This window comes from Macaca fascicularis, chromosome 2 (assembly GCF_037993035.2).
Source record: "Macaca fascicularis isolate 582-1 chromosome 2, T2T-MFA8v1.1".
Classification (NCBI taxonomy): Eukaryota; Metazoa; Chordata; class Mammalia; order Primates; family Cercopithecidae; genus Macaca; species Macaca fascicularis.
In genome coordinates this window covers 124071346-124085296 of record NC_088376.1, presented here as the reverse complement: position 1 = coordinate 124085296, position 13951 = coordinate 124071346, and the positions used below count along the sequence as shown (strand labels likewise).

At 40.8% G+C, this 13951-nt stretch overlaps 1 protein-coding gene across 19 annotated transcripts in view; it reads left to right on the top strand.

The window, feature by feature from the left end:
- Positions 1–13951, top strand: part of FHIT (fragile histidine triad diadenosine triphosphatase) — a 1487537-nt gene that overhangs the window by 249630 nt on the left and 1223956 nt on the right. For 3 of the 19 annotated variants that reach the window (XM_065540863.1, XM_065540870.1, XM_065540865.1), the window contains one exon: positions 262–394. The exons of 14 other annotated variants lie outside the window; for them this stretch is intronic. The gene's annotated coding sequence lies outside the window, so the exon portion shown is untranslated. The remainder of the gene's footprint in view (positions 1–261; positions 395–13951) is intronic. 2 more of the 19 variants (XM_065540864.1, XM_065540871.1) reach the window with 1 other exon arrangement.

Here is a 13951-nt window from a genome sequence, read left to right as displayed (position 1 = left end):
TCTCTCTCCCCCCCCCTCCCTCTCCCTCTCTCTCTTTCTCCCTCTCCCTCTCCCTCTCTCTCTCTCTCCCTCTCCCTCTCTCTCTCTCTCTGATGGAGTCTCGCTCTGTCGCCCAGGCTGGAGTGCAGTGGCGCGATCTCTGCTCACTGCAAGCTCCGCCTCCCGGGTTCACTCCACTCTCCTGCCTCAGCCTCCCGAGTAGCTGGGACTACAGGCACCTGCCACCACGCCTGGCTAATTTTTTCTTTTTTTTTTCATTAGAGACGGGGTTTTCACCGTGTTCACCAGGATGGTTTCAATCTCCTGACCTCGTGATTCGCCCGCCTCAGCCTCCCAAAGTGCTGGGATTACAGGTGTGAGCCACCGCGCCCAGCCGGTATTAAACTATTTTCCCGTGAGTTCTCTCTGGAATAATGAGTGCTTTTTAAATTAAACTAATTTTTAAAAAATTTCTAAGCATTTAAAAAGCTGGATTTCTAGATTCTCTTAGAAAATTGGAAAACCTGGCACCACTGTACCACTATTATTCCTCCATGGGAGCGACTGGCTGGAGCTCAGCTGCAGCTGTGACGTTTCCATGAAGTGTGAGCTGCTTATGTAACACCAGCGCCCTTTCCGGTTGTAGTGTTTTCTCACCTGTCTGGCTTGCTTGCTAGGGCACTTGCATCTATCCATTTTTTTTTTTATTGATTTCCAGGCTCAGATTCCCATTGCCCAATAGACATTTTGGTCTCAATGTCCCTTCCGCTCCTGGTTCAACATCTCCAGTGCCAAGATCTTTATTCCCAACCATGCCCAATGTTGCTTTAAGTACTTGATCTGCATGATCTTATTTAATTCTCTAAAAGGTGAGTATGCTTATTTTCCATTTTGCAAATGTAGAAACTGAGGTTAGAGGCAGAATTTGAATTTGAAATGGCTTGATTTCAAAGTCCATATTCGGTCTCATGTCCATCTCAGGAGGGTGAATGCATGTTTTTCTTCCTTGTTTTCATTCTTTTTGTAATGTGCTTAGGAAAATCAAGTATAACTAAACATGTAATACACTTGGTGACTTTATTGCTTCCTCTTCCCCCACATTCTCCATCCTTTAAGACATGTATAACTGTTAGGATTGTTAATTCCCCATTTCCACAAGGAGAGAATCTTAGCTCTCATAGCAATTCAGAATAGTCTGGATCATTGCCATCCAAATGAAATACATGTGAGCCACATATATAACTTAAAAAAATGTTTAATAAGCACATTAAAAAGTTCAATGAAAGAGGTAAAATAAATTTAAATAGCATATTTTATTTAACCTAATATCTTTAAAATATCATTTCAGCATGTACAGCAAGTAATTAATATTTGAACATTATTGAAGAGTCATATTTTATATTCTTCTTTTGGTAGTAAGTCTCTGAAATCTTGCGTATATTTTATACTCACAGCACATCTCAATTCAGAGTAGTCACATTTCAGGTGCTCAATAGACACGTGGCTCATGGCTGCTGTCATTGACAGCCCAGGTGTATATCATTAGCCTTACATACAAAGGAAGAGTAAGATAGAGGGATCAGGTTCCTGTTATGGCCAAGGCATAACTCAGAATTTCTAGGCCCTCGTTCAGACCTCCTCCTACAAACCAATGTTATGAGCCTTGAGATGTGCAAAAAACAGTTTTGGAATGAATTATTTATTCTTTTTTTATGGATGCAGCTGCTGATGTTTGGTAAGCCAAAGAATTGGTATAATTTTAGTATGTCTTTCCTGCTTTTAGTGCAGTTCTAGAGTTTTAACGGAGAGAGTTAGGATATGATTTCATAGGAATATGTTTTATCTCCCTGGGTGGTGTGTATTGCCTTGCAAGCCTGAGGTGAGATCATAAGTCTAAATCAGTTCCTTTCTAGAAGTTACTTTTTGCCTACCATCAGGGACAGTGAGTAAACACACAGAAAGAAAGAGGGTATAACATTGTTGGGAATATGAGAACTTCACTGAAGAAGCAACTGAAGAACAGTGCAGTAAAGTGTGCAATAAAGGTGCTCAAGCCATTTCAGGCAGTGCCAAGATGGACAGCCTGAATCCGGAATGAAAGCTTGTTCTATGTGCTAGTAACTGTGATTTGTAATACCCAGAGATGAAGACTAAAGGCAATCAATTATGTATGTCCTGTTATTACTTTGTGAAAACTGGTCCTGAATTGCTTTATCATTTGATAGTGTTTTTCCAGGAAAATAAGGTTTCCTTTGCTGCCATTTTTCACTGAGATAGATGCAGAAAGACTCTGAACCATTTTAGTGAGCACGTATTTCTAGCTAGTTCACCAACTTGAATTTCAGGTTGTGATGATATGGTCATAAAAATCTGTCCTGGGCACATTTTCGACTGATCTTAGCTTAAAGCATTTTCTAATGCCATGCGATGGGACTTAATGACTTTGCATTGTGGGTTGGAAAATGAATCCATTCGGATCCTGTTCTTATGCTGGAAGCCCTCTGGGTTTCCTTTATTGAAATGCCAGAAAATGCTTCCTAAATACATGGTCCACACTTCAGTTGTTCCACGGCCTCCTGTTATTATTTTTGTTCTTTACAGAGCACACAGGTACTTGAGGTATATTTCTCATATAGAAAAGAAGTGATCCTTCCCCCTTGAGCTTTCATTTAATGCAGACAAATTCAGCACAATTGAAAGGTAAGACATTAATCAGGCACTGGCAATCACCAGAGAGGGTTTTGGGAAGTTGGTCATGGCCCCAGTTTAACACACTTCCCCATTGTCCTGTTGCTAAGCTGAGCTTTTTCATCACCTGCCCTGTGGTTCTTTGCCATTGCTGTGACTGACAGTATGGGCAGAGCTGTTTAACACAGAAACAGGAAGTAGCTTTGGAAATTAACTGGTTCCTCAGTGGTCCTGAGGTCATAGTTTTCCTGAAGAGAGCAGTTACTATCTGTTTGTTTATGTAGCTGACTTTCTGATCCCCTGAAATATTTTTTTTTAAATTAAGGTATAACACATACATCAGTAGAAGTGTATAAAGTATGCTAATTTAAGTATATGGTTTAATGATATTTTTACATATGTATATCCACATGTAACTGCCATCTAGATCAAGTTATAGTGCACTTTTCAGCACCCTGGCAGGCTCCCTTGTGCTCCTTCCAAATGTTTTCCAAATACATTCCCTTATAATGTTACCACTGCTTTGACATCACCAACACCAGTTAGTTTCACCTGTTCTTGAACTTCATCTAAATGGAATTACACAGCATATAGTCTCTCCTGTCTAGCTTTCCTCAATCAACATATTCGTGAGGTGCATCCATCATATCAAGATTCATGTTCTTGTTGGTGAGCATCTGAATTATTTCCAGTTTTTCCAAAATTCTGTTTTGGTCTAGATTCTACCTAATGTCTTCAGGACATTAAAGAGAAGACATTTGTCCAAGGGCCTGGAGCACAGAGATGCTCTGTGCTGATGGAAACCTCCATCCTGTCTCCCATAAGTCTGTATTCTCGCCTGAATGATCAGGGTGGTTGCTGAGTGCTTCGCCTTATGCTTCTCTTTCTTCTTCCTAATTTTAATAATAATAATAACAACAATAACAGCTATTATTATATGTATCAAGTGCCAGACACTAACACTACTATATTATGTGTTATATCTCATTTAATTTTCACCAAGACTCTGGAAAGAATTATTATTATAGTTTTTACATGAAGACTTTAGTAAGTTTAATGGAGTCTCTAAGATCACATAGCATATTGATGGCAGAGCAAGGATTCAAACCTAGGTTTTCTGACTAGCACTATGTTCTTAATCACTACCCATACTGACAAAGACAGGGCCTTAGGATCTGTTAGGGAAATGCCATCTTTGAGTGGAACACAATTCTGTCCATTTTCTTCCCCCATGACTCCCAGACAGCTGTAATTTTTAAAATGTCAGTTAGAATCTATCATTTCCAAGCTTTGAACCTTTGGTGGCTATCCTTGTCATTAATATAAAATCCTAAGTCCTCATTAGGCCTGCAAGGCCCCACCTGATTTGCTCCTGACCCCACTCCCTGACCTCATCCCCCATCCACTGGGCCCTCCTCAATGCCCTGGGGTCATTGAACTCCATCTGTTCTTGAACAAGCCAGGCTTGCCCCGGCACTGGGCCTTTGCATATGCCATTCCTTCTGTCAGGAATGCTCCTCTCCAGATCTTTTCATGGCTGATTCCTTCTTGTCATTCAACTCATTGCTTAAATGTCACCTTCCTAGAGAGTCCCTCTCTGACCACCCCCCCACCCCCATCCCCATGAGGAAGGACCTGTCTCTCTATCACGTTGCCTTACTTTATTTTGTTCCAAACACTTACTACTACCAAACTTATTTTGTTCATTTGGAATGTTATTGTCTGTTTTCCATCATTGTCATATTCGCTCTAGAAAAGTACCTAGCACTTAGTAGGTACTCAAACAGCTATTGCCTGAATAAACAAAGGAATGGAAAAATGTACGTTTTCAAAGGTCTCTGTAACTGTATAAGACATTTACTTATATATTTTATGAAGGAAGAACATTTTATTTTAAAAATGTGACTTTACATGCTATGGGAGGTCCAGTTTTCATTATAATAAAATGAAGATGGGAGGGGAGTTGGGCACATTATTAATTTTATTTGTGGAAGATGCTCGCAATCGCGGGAATTGACTTCTGGCAATGAAGCAATTTCCCAAATGTCAGAACTAATCGTATGATCTTGGAAAGTGGTTCTTTTCTTGTGGTCATTGTTTATTGTTTGTTTATTGCTCATTATAAAATACTAGAATGGGGACACTGTTTCCTGTCCAGCCCTGGAGCATAGCATGTGACACAAATCATAACAATTAACATGAATTTTTATATTGGAGTTTAAAAATAAAAAATGTCACAAGGAAAGCATATATAGATGCTCTTTAATCATTGCCACCCCTTTCTAACATGACAAGCCCAGGAATCATTAATGATCCTTTGTTCTGCTCAGTGTGTGGGGTTAACATGGATATCTTTAGTAACAAGCTGCTCCTTATCTTATCATAAATAACAAGCTGCCACTTTGGCATTTGGAGGCTGCATACCAATTTCTGTAATATCACATTCGCCACTCTCTTAGCGTTGTTGGATTTGGTAGGAAGTTTTTAATTTAAATATCTTTGGTCCTAGGATGTAGATTTAAATTTCAGTCCCCAAGCAAACTTTGTCAAAGGGACTTTCAACCCATTGCTTCTAGAATCTTGCATGCCAGGCACCCTTGGGTGTACATAAGGGTTGTGGGTGTGATGGGCGGGGCTGGGACTTCTGTGCCCTGTGGAGGAAAGAAAAGCAGTGTTAGGAGAAATGTAACAGTGCAGTTGAGGCTAGGAGTGGTAAAGGATTGTGTTTCTCTGCTAGCCTAGGCATGATTTCTTATTACTCCACATCAAATTGCATCCCTTGCCTCTGATTCAAGCCTGCACATTCATCTCTTCCTCCCACCTCAGGCTTTTATTGATGCTTCCACCTCCAGGCAGTGCACAAATGCAAACTTCTGTTTACCATCTCTGAGTAATGATATTAATTCCACTGCCCAGGGATAATGCATTGCTTATTAAACACTGTAGCAATAACCATTAGGTGGTAATTCAAAGGGAAACAAAAAAGAGTCAAAAGCACCCCTAACCCGTTTAGCAAAAAAATGATCAGAATTTAGCAGAAGTAGAGTTTTCCTGGTTAACAGTGGGGAGGGATTAACAGCTTCACTGCTGACTTGCTGTGTGATCCTCAAAGATTTACTAACCTTTCTAACTTCAGTTGACAATGTCGATAAGCAGAATAATAATTGTGCCTACCTCCTAGAGTTGCTGTGAAGGTTAAATGAAAGATATACATAGAACCCTAAGCAGAGTGTTTCATATGTAGCAAGAGCTTATTTAAAGTTTCCATAATATGATATCTTAAAAGACTTTAGGAGGCTGAAGTGGGAGGATCACTTGAGGCCAGGAGTTCAGGACCAGACGGAGCAACAAAGCAAGGCCCCGTCTCTCAAAAAAAAAAAAAAAAAAAAAAGAGCCAGGTGTGGTAGTACACACCTGTGGTCTCAGATACTTGAGAGGCTGAGACAGGAGAGTCACTTGATCCCAGGAAGCTGAGGCTGCAGTGAACTGTGATCACTCCTATTGCACTTCAGCAAGACTCTGCCTAAAAAATAAATACATAAATAAATAATGTCTTAGAAGAACTGTGTTGTCATCCTCATGGGGGTATGCTGTCTATACACTTTGCAACAAACCTAGGAAAGATACCTTAAAATACAAATGCTTCCTTCCAACACTATGGGTGTATCCATAAACCAAAGACTTCAGTAGAAGAGGCTTCCTGTCTCTACTCAGTTACCATATTATCTTATTATTACTTCTTTTTTTTTTTTTTTTAACAAAGCTATGCCCATTTGAAAAAAAAAAAAAGGCTTTTAACCAGTATTGTTTAGAATCATGGTTATATTCTACACAATGCATTGAATTTAAGGTTCTCAAGGCTGTCTTCCGTATACTCAGTTTCATAAAGAGCAGCCTCCTCTCAGGTTGTTTAGAACTAGGAGACTTGAGATGTAAAATGCTGAGAGATTCAGCTCAAACAAATATATCACCTTTTCCCCTTTACCTTGTCAAGGCTGAACAGTCTTGAACAGGCCTCCAGGTTCCCAGCCCATCCCCTGCTACTCTCCCTTTATGTATCATGCCGATCAAATGCTAGAAGATTCTTTCCCCTTCTGTGCTGCTCATCAGCTCTCATTTGCCCTTACAATCTCAGCTGGAATATCATCTCCTCTGGACAGTCTCTTGGTTCCCCAGATATGCTCCATACTTGGTTCTGTGTTCACATTGCTCTGGGAATTCCTTCATTTTATTTTGTCCTGTGATTATGTCCTAATAATTCATAATTATTAAATATCCATCCTGTCCACTAGATTGTTGGCTCCATCACGTAGGGATTCATTTGTTCATCACAGTATTGCACAGTCCTTGGCATATTAGGTACCCTATCAGACAAATAGGGCAAGTGCTAAAACTTATTCTTTATAATAATTTATTTGTATGTGGCATATAACTAAATGGTTAAAATATTAGATTACATTTTTTCTCTTATGTTGTAACAATTTTCATCTGCTATATTTAGTTTGCCTTTGTACCACTGAAATGATCATGTACTGCTTTTGTATGTTACGATTTAATAGCATCTCAACCAACAAACTTTTGATTTTTAAAGCAGGAACTGTTTAATATACTAGTTTGATAGTACAAGCTGGCATTCCATCTCTCTCTAAGAAGCCTTCAATCTTCAAAGCACATCATACAATTTCATAAATTAATCCTGAGAATAAGTGTCATAGTAAAGATATTGATTTGAGAATCTGGATGGAAAAGAAGGCAGAGCCTAATGTTTGAATTCTGAGTTGCAATCAGATATAGTAAATCACCAAGAACAAAGAACAGATACCTCAACGCCTAGAATCAGGAGGATAGAAGAGAATTTTATGGACTCAATTTCTATCCCCCTTGTCTCTTCGAAGAATCATACCTCCTAGAAAGACTTTGGTCCTTGTCTGATTGTTCCTAAGCTAAACTGGGGACTTACTGATTTGGCTCTATAAAATGATTTTAGCTTTATGCTCTTGTTTAGGATTTTGCGGTATCTCTGAGATGCCTACTATATCATGTTTAAGTTCTGCCTGCTTTTCAAGGCAATTTGACATTAGACCCCACTTCAACTTGACTGACTTACTTCCTACTGCTCACATATGGTCTCATCTCTCTAACATTTTACTGAAAATGTAATGTGAGGTACAAGTGACATAGTTTCATCCTGGCAACAAGATGATGAATAAGACCCATCCCTTCCCTCAAGGAGCTTATGGTCTACTGAATGAACCAGGCAATGTAGACAGTGTATGTATGCTATATGTAAAGCACTATGGAAGACATTTTTAAAATGGACAAGACAAGAATGAATAAGAATTAATGAGTAAGTGCCCATAGAGAACCCAGAACGTTGCCAAGCACATATCAATGGGGGAATAACTGTCAGCTGCTATTCCTATGATGCTGGTGAGATTTCTGACTTGAGTGCTTGAATGTGTGGTGAAGCTATCTCTGACATCGAGAGCCCATGAGATAGAACTCAGGATGGGCTGGCCAGCTACACAAATTTGGTTTGAGAAAAATGAGAAATAACTGGGGGACATCAAAATGACAATAGTTGTCAGCAATAGAGAAATTTGAAATTTGGGAGCATAATTAGGTAGAAAGTTTTACTGTTGGCAGTAAGGAATCCAGATAATCCTATTAACCAATACCTTTCCACTTTGAGGTTTTATCTTCACAGTTTTCTTTTCTATCAGCATTTCCGACTGTTTACCTATTCCCCCAGTTTAACTGAAAGATGTATTTACCAGTATTCAGAAATTTGAATGTAAATAGAATTAAAGCAATTTGTAAAAAGGCCAAGATCTATTCCAGCCTCTGCAACCTCTCAATCTAGTGGAAGGCAGACAGACTAAAGAATAATTAAAATACAAGGCTGGCTTTAATAGTGATAGTAATTCATTGGTTTTCAAAGTGTGGACTCTGGACTATCAGGATCAACATCACTTGGTATGGTAGACTGAATAATAGCCCCTCAAAGTTGTCCACATCCTAATCCTCAGGCAAAAGGACTCAGGCATAAATTACCTCTTATGGAAAAAGGGACTTTGCAGATATGATCAAGTTAAGGATGTTGAGATGGAGAGATTATGCTAGATTATCTCAGTAGGCCTAATATAACCACAAGGGTCCTTATAAGAGGAAGACAGGAGGTAAGTGTTAGTAGTAGGAGTTGTGAGGACAGCAGTAAGGTGTTGGAGTGATGCAAGAGAAGGGCCATGAGCCAAGAAATGCAGGCATCCTCTAGAAGCTGAGTGAACCAAAAAAATGAATTCTACACTGGAGCCTCCAGAAGGAACAGCCCTGCCAACACCTTGACCTGTTTTGGACGTCTGACCACCAGAACTGTAAGAAGATAAATTTGTTTTGTTTTAAGCCATTAAGTTTGTGGTAATTTGTTACAGCAACAAGAGGAAACTAACACACCTGGGAATTTATTTGAAATGCAAAATCTCAGGCCATAATTTATATTTATTCAGTCAGAACCTCTGAGGGTGGAACCAATCTATGGTTTAGCAAACCTTCCAGGTAATTATTATGCTCACTGTATTTTGAGGGCTGCTGTTAGAATTCAGAGAAGGAATTGTACCTGTCTGTACATGAGATAGACTATAATGTTCTGCTGTAGGTCACATGCCTGTTTTTTCAGCCAATCACTGTATGTTTGTCACAGAGCTTCTCCTGTGGCCACAGGCAATGGGGCATTATGATTGACCACAAAACCCATGAAATTTCAGGTAGTATCTCAAAGGAAAGAAAATAATATTACCTGAAGGAGGATGGGATAGCTTGCTGGGGAGACAAAATAAAGGCTGACCACTGTAAGTATATTACTTTAGTGGTCAGATAGGGAAGGAAAGACATTCCAGCATGAGGGAAGAGTTTGTACAAGGGCCCAGAAGTAGAAAAATGCAGAATGTATTCAAACACAGAACACATTCAAAAATGGCAAAAATGATTATAGTAACAGTATAGCATCAAGAAGGTGTGGGAGGAGGTGACAAGTAGTGGGAAGTAAGCTTGGAGGTCCTTCAATGCCATACTCATGAGCTTGAATTATGTTCTGTAGTGATGCGGGCACATACAGTAGTAGTTTCTGAGCAGAGAGTAACATGAGGAATGTGGGCCTTAGAAGGCAAACTCCAGATTATCACCATTGCCTGAATATCAGGCACCCTTAGTACCAATCTCTGCCATCCTGTATGCATACTGAATGTTGATTCTGCATGACTCTAGGGATTCTCTATACATACATTTTTATCATTATGTGTTTGAATGATGATGTTTCCCCTTTGGAAAACTTTGGCTTTCAAACTGTTAGATCACCCACAGTAAGAAATACATGTATACACACACACACACACAGACACCTTCATGAAACTATACCCTTTATTCTTATTTGAGATATATTCTACTATATTCAATTCTATTGTAGTTTCAAAAAAATTCTCGTTACAGTTTCCTAAGTTGATGTCATGACCCACTACTGGGTTCTGTCCTTTAGTTTGGAACTTACTACTCTAATGGAAAGGGGCAGTGTTTTATTCACTTCTGCATCTATCAGTTCTTAGCACAGTTCTCTGCCTGTGTTAGATCAGCACTAAGGCTTAAATGTCAGATCCATGAAGTTTTAGCCAGAGCTACAAACATTCTTGATAACATATGATAGCACGTTTCACTTGCCAAGTATTGGATGACAGATTTTTAAGACACATATACAAAGCTTTGAACATTTGGTGGGTAGGGGTGGGATGATGGGTCAGTAGAAATGATGATGCATCTTCTCTGTCATTAATGTGAAAACTTAAGAAGAACATTAGCAGATCAATTCCTTATAATACCACAATGAAACATTTTCCTCTGATCAGAACTGCTTTAAATGAAATAAGCTTTGCTCTGTAAATTAGGCATGTATCATTTGGGATGTGAAATCCACAAAACTGTCATCAAATACAGAACAATGAGAGCTATTATGCTAGGATGTACATAGAATTTCGGTTCCGGAAAAGCTATCATTTGAATGGCATTCTCTTTTCCTGCAATATCAAGGAGATCCACAGACACTGATTTCTGGGTTATGGAGCTGGGTTAGATGGAAGATGCTCTGGAAGGACTTCCCTTTGGTGGATTTTTTACTTTCTGAAATTGATCATTTTCATTCGCTTTACACTGTTTTTGTCTTTATCATTCCAGGTGTGAATTATAATTTTTTTTTATCTTACACTGTCCTCATTTGCATTACTATTGTGATGTAATGGCTGATCACAGCTCTGTATGAAGAAGTGTTGGGCTCAGCCAAAGTACAAAGTACAAAGATGTCTGCCATGAGTGCAAGCTTCAGGAGTGGTGAGCCTGTATGTCCCATGTTTGCCATCCTCAAACAATACACCTTCCTTTGCATCAGTATGAGACTCAGTTTAGGCCCTCCTCCAGATCTGTATGCTTGCCTGGTTTGTGCTGCTCTCATGGTTACAGAGCCACGTCACTAATGCTGCTGACACCATTGCTGCCAAGGGCCAAAGGCTGTTACAGTGACTGCTCCCATTCTCTCAAGTCAGCCTGTCATCTCTCGCCAGGGCTCCCATGTTGCCATTGAGGCCTGTGATGCACTAGATGGCTCAGCTCCCACGTATGTGCAACCTGGAATTCATCTCCTTCTTACCCTGACTTACTGTCCAAAGGAGCTGTCATTCACATAGCCTGTCTCAGAAGATGGGTCCTGGAGATCTGACAATCAGTTGTGCTGAGTAACAGTGGCAGCCAGCTTGTTCTCCATCCCTCCATTTCCTTCTTCTCTCCCTCTTCCTTCCCTGGATGGCACATTCCAATAAATTAGGATTATATAAGATTTTGCCTCAGGCTGTGCTTTCTGAGGACTCTGGGCTAAGCCAACATCTTAGTAAGTGTGTGCACTACACACACACACACACACACACACACACACACACGAGAAGGTAAATCAGATTGAGCCAAAAGGAGCCATCAGAGGTTACTTAGTTAAGTATCTGTCCAAGGAGGCAAGGAGTCCTTGAAAAGAAGCTTATATGTACTTTCAGGGGAATGGGGGAGGCTGAGTCAATCACAGTATTTTTTATCCAACCCAGCCTCAGAGAGCTGGTCTGAGCTCCACAGAAGGAGGACTCTTTAAGTAAAAGCCAAATGGAAACAGACCATGAGATGAGAGATTAGTAAGATTCATCCACTTCCTTGCTATTAACAATTTAAATAGTGATGGAACTTCATGGAGGATCCCTGAGTCAAAATGATGTTCTAGTACTGGAATTCAATGGTAATACTTATAAAGATTAAAGTCTCATGGAAGAGAAAGACAATAAGCAGTGAATAGCTGAAGAAAGAAAATAATGGCAGTTTATCACAGCATACAAGTGATAGGAAGGAAATGAAGAGTTGCAATAGAGAATAACAGAGTGAGGTGGGGAGAGTCCCCATTGAGATCTGTTAGTAAGGGAAGGCCTTTCTGTGGAGGTGATACAAAAGGGGAGGAGGGAGAGCATTCGGAGCAGGAAGGACAGCAAATGGAAGGCCCTGAGGTGGAAAAGATATGTTCAAAGAAATGAAAGCAGACCAGGCTGATTATATTTATGAAGCATTTACTATTGACTGGCACTATTCCTAGCACCATGCATGTTATATCTCACTTTATTTCTAATAATCCAGTGAGATATGTAACTTCCCATGTGTAGAAACTGAAGTGCAGGGAAGCTAAGAAGCTGGCCCAAAGCTCCACAGTTCACATTGTAAGCAGAAAACCTGGAATTCTGACCCAGGGTTCTCATGGGAAGCGGTGGACTTTGAGTTTATAACCTTCACTGGACAGTCTCCTGCAGAGCAAGGCTGAGGCCAAGTCCTGGAAGGCCTCGTAGGCCAGGGCCAAGAGCTTTGACTTTATTCTGAGTGTAGCAGGGAAAGCACTGAAGGATTTTAAGTCCAGGAAGACATGATCTATTTAGTGTTTTTACAAGATCCCTCTTGCTGCTTTGTGCAGAATGAACTGGAAGGGCAAGACTGGAAGCAGGACATTAGGAGGCTCTAGTAGAGGCCCAGGTAAGAGGTGATGGTCATTAATAAGCAACCAACAGTGTGTCTGCTGGCCAAGGTGGGAGAATCACTTGAGTCCAGGAGTTTGACACCAGCCTGGGCAACATGGCAAGACCCCATCTCAAAAAAAAAAAATAGCCAGACATGGTGGTGCACACCTGTAGTCCCAGCTACTCAGGAGACTGAGAAAGGAGGATTACTGGAGCCCAGGAGTTTGAGGCTACAGTGCGCTATGATCATACCACTGTATTCCAGTCTTGGCGACAGAGCAATACCCTGTCTCAAAAAAGGAAAGAAGTGGCTGGGAGTGCTGGCTCAGGCCTGTAATCCTAGCACTTTGGGAGGCCAAGGTGGGCGGACTGCCTGAGCTCAGGAGTTCAAGACCAGCCTGGGCAACATGGTGAAACCCCTTCTCTACTAAAATACAAACCAAAAAAAAAGAAAAAAAAATTAACCAGGTGTGGTGGCGTGCACCTGTAGTCCCAGAACTCGGGAGGCTGAGGCAGGAGAATTGCTTGAACCTGGGAGGCAGAGGTTGCAGTGAACCGAGATTGTGCCACTGCACTCCAGCCTGGGTGACAGAGGAAGACTCTGTCTCAAAAAAAAAAAAAAAAAAAAAAAAAGAAAGGAAGGAAGGGGAGAAGAAGAAAAGGCCTGGTCAGAGGTGTTGCCTTGGGACCTTAGCAAACTTTCACTTTTATTCAACCCAGGCAATAGAGGGTGACAGCGTTGGACAGAAGGGTATTATCCGCATTTCTGCATGAAGCATCCCAGCATGGCTTTCACACCAGAAGTACTGAGGCAGCCAGGGCTGCTGCTGCCTTGCAGAGCCCTTGGCTATGGCCCCTGGGGAAAGGAAACACCCTTCTCCAGGAGGACACTAGAGACAGGGTCCATGGCTAGGCATTGTCCTCGAGAGGGAGGCCCTCAGTGGAGAGGAAGAGCAGGGTACCATGGGAGATTGTGTGAGTGAGAGCACACAGGGAGATTGTGTGAGTGAGAGCACACAGCTAAAGTGGGGGGCTGCGAGGTGTTAACATGACCTCATTTGTACCTAAACAGGTATTTGTAGTATGCTTAAATTTATGTCCATTTTTGACTATTGGCAACTGCTCAGAAAGGTTGAAATTCAGAAATAAAAGGAATCATGAAGTCAGGAAAAGTGCTAGGCTGCCAGGTGGCTAGAGTTTATATTGAG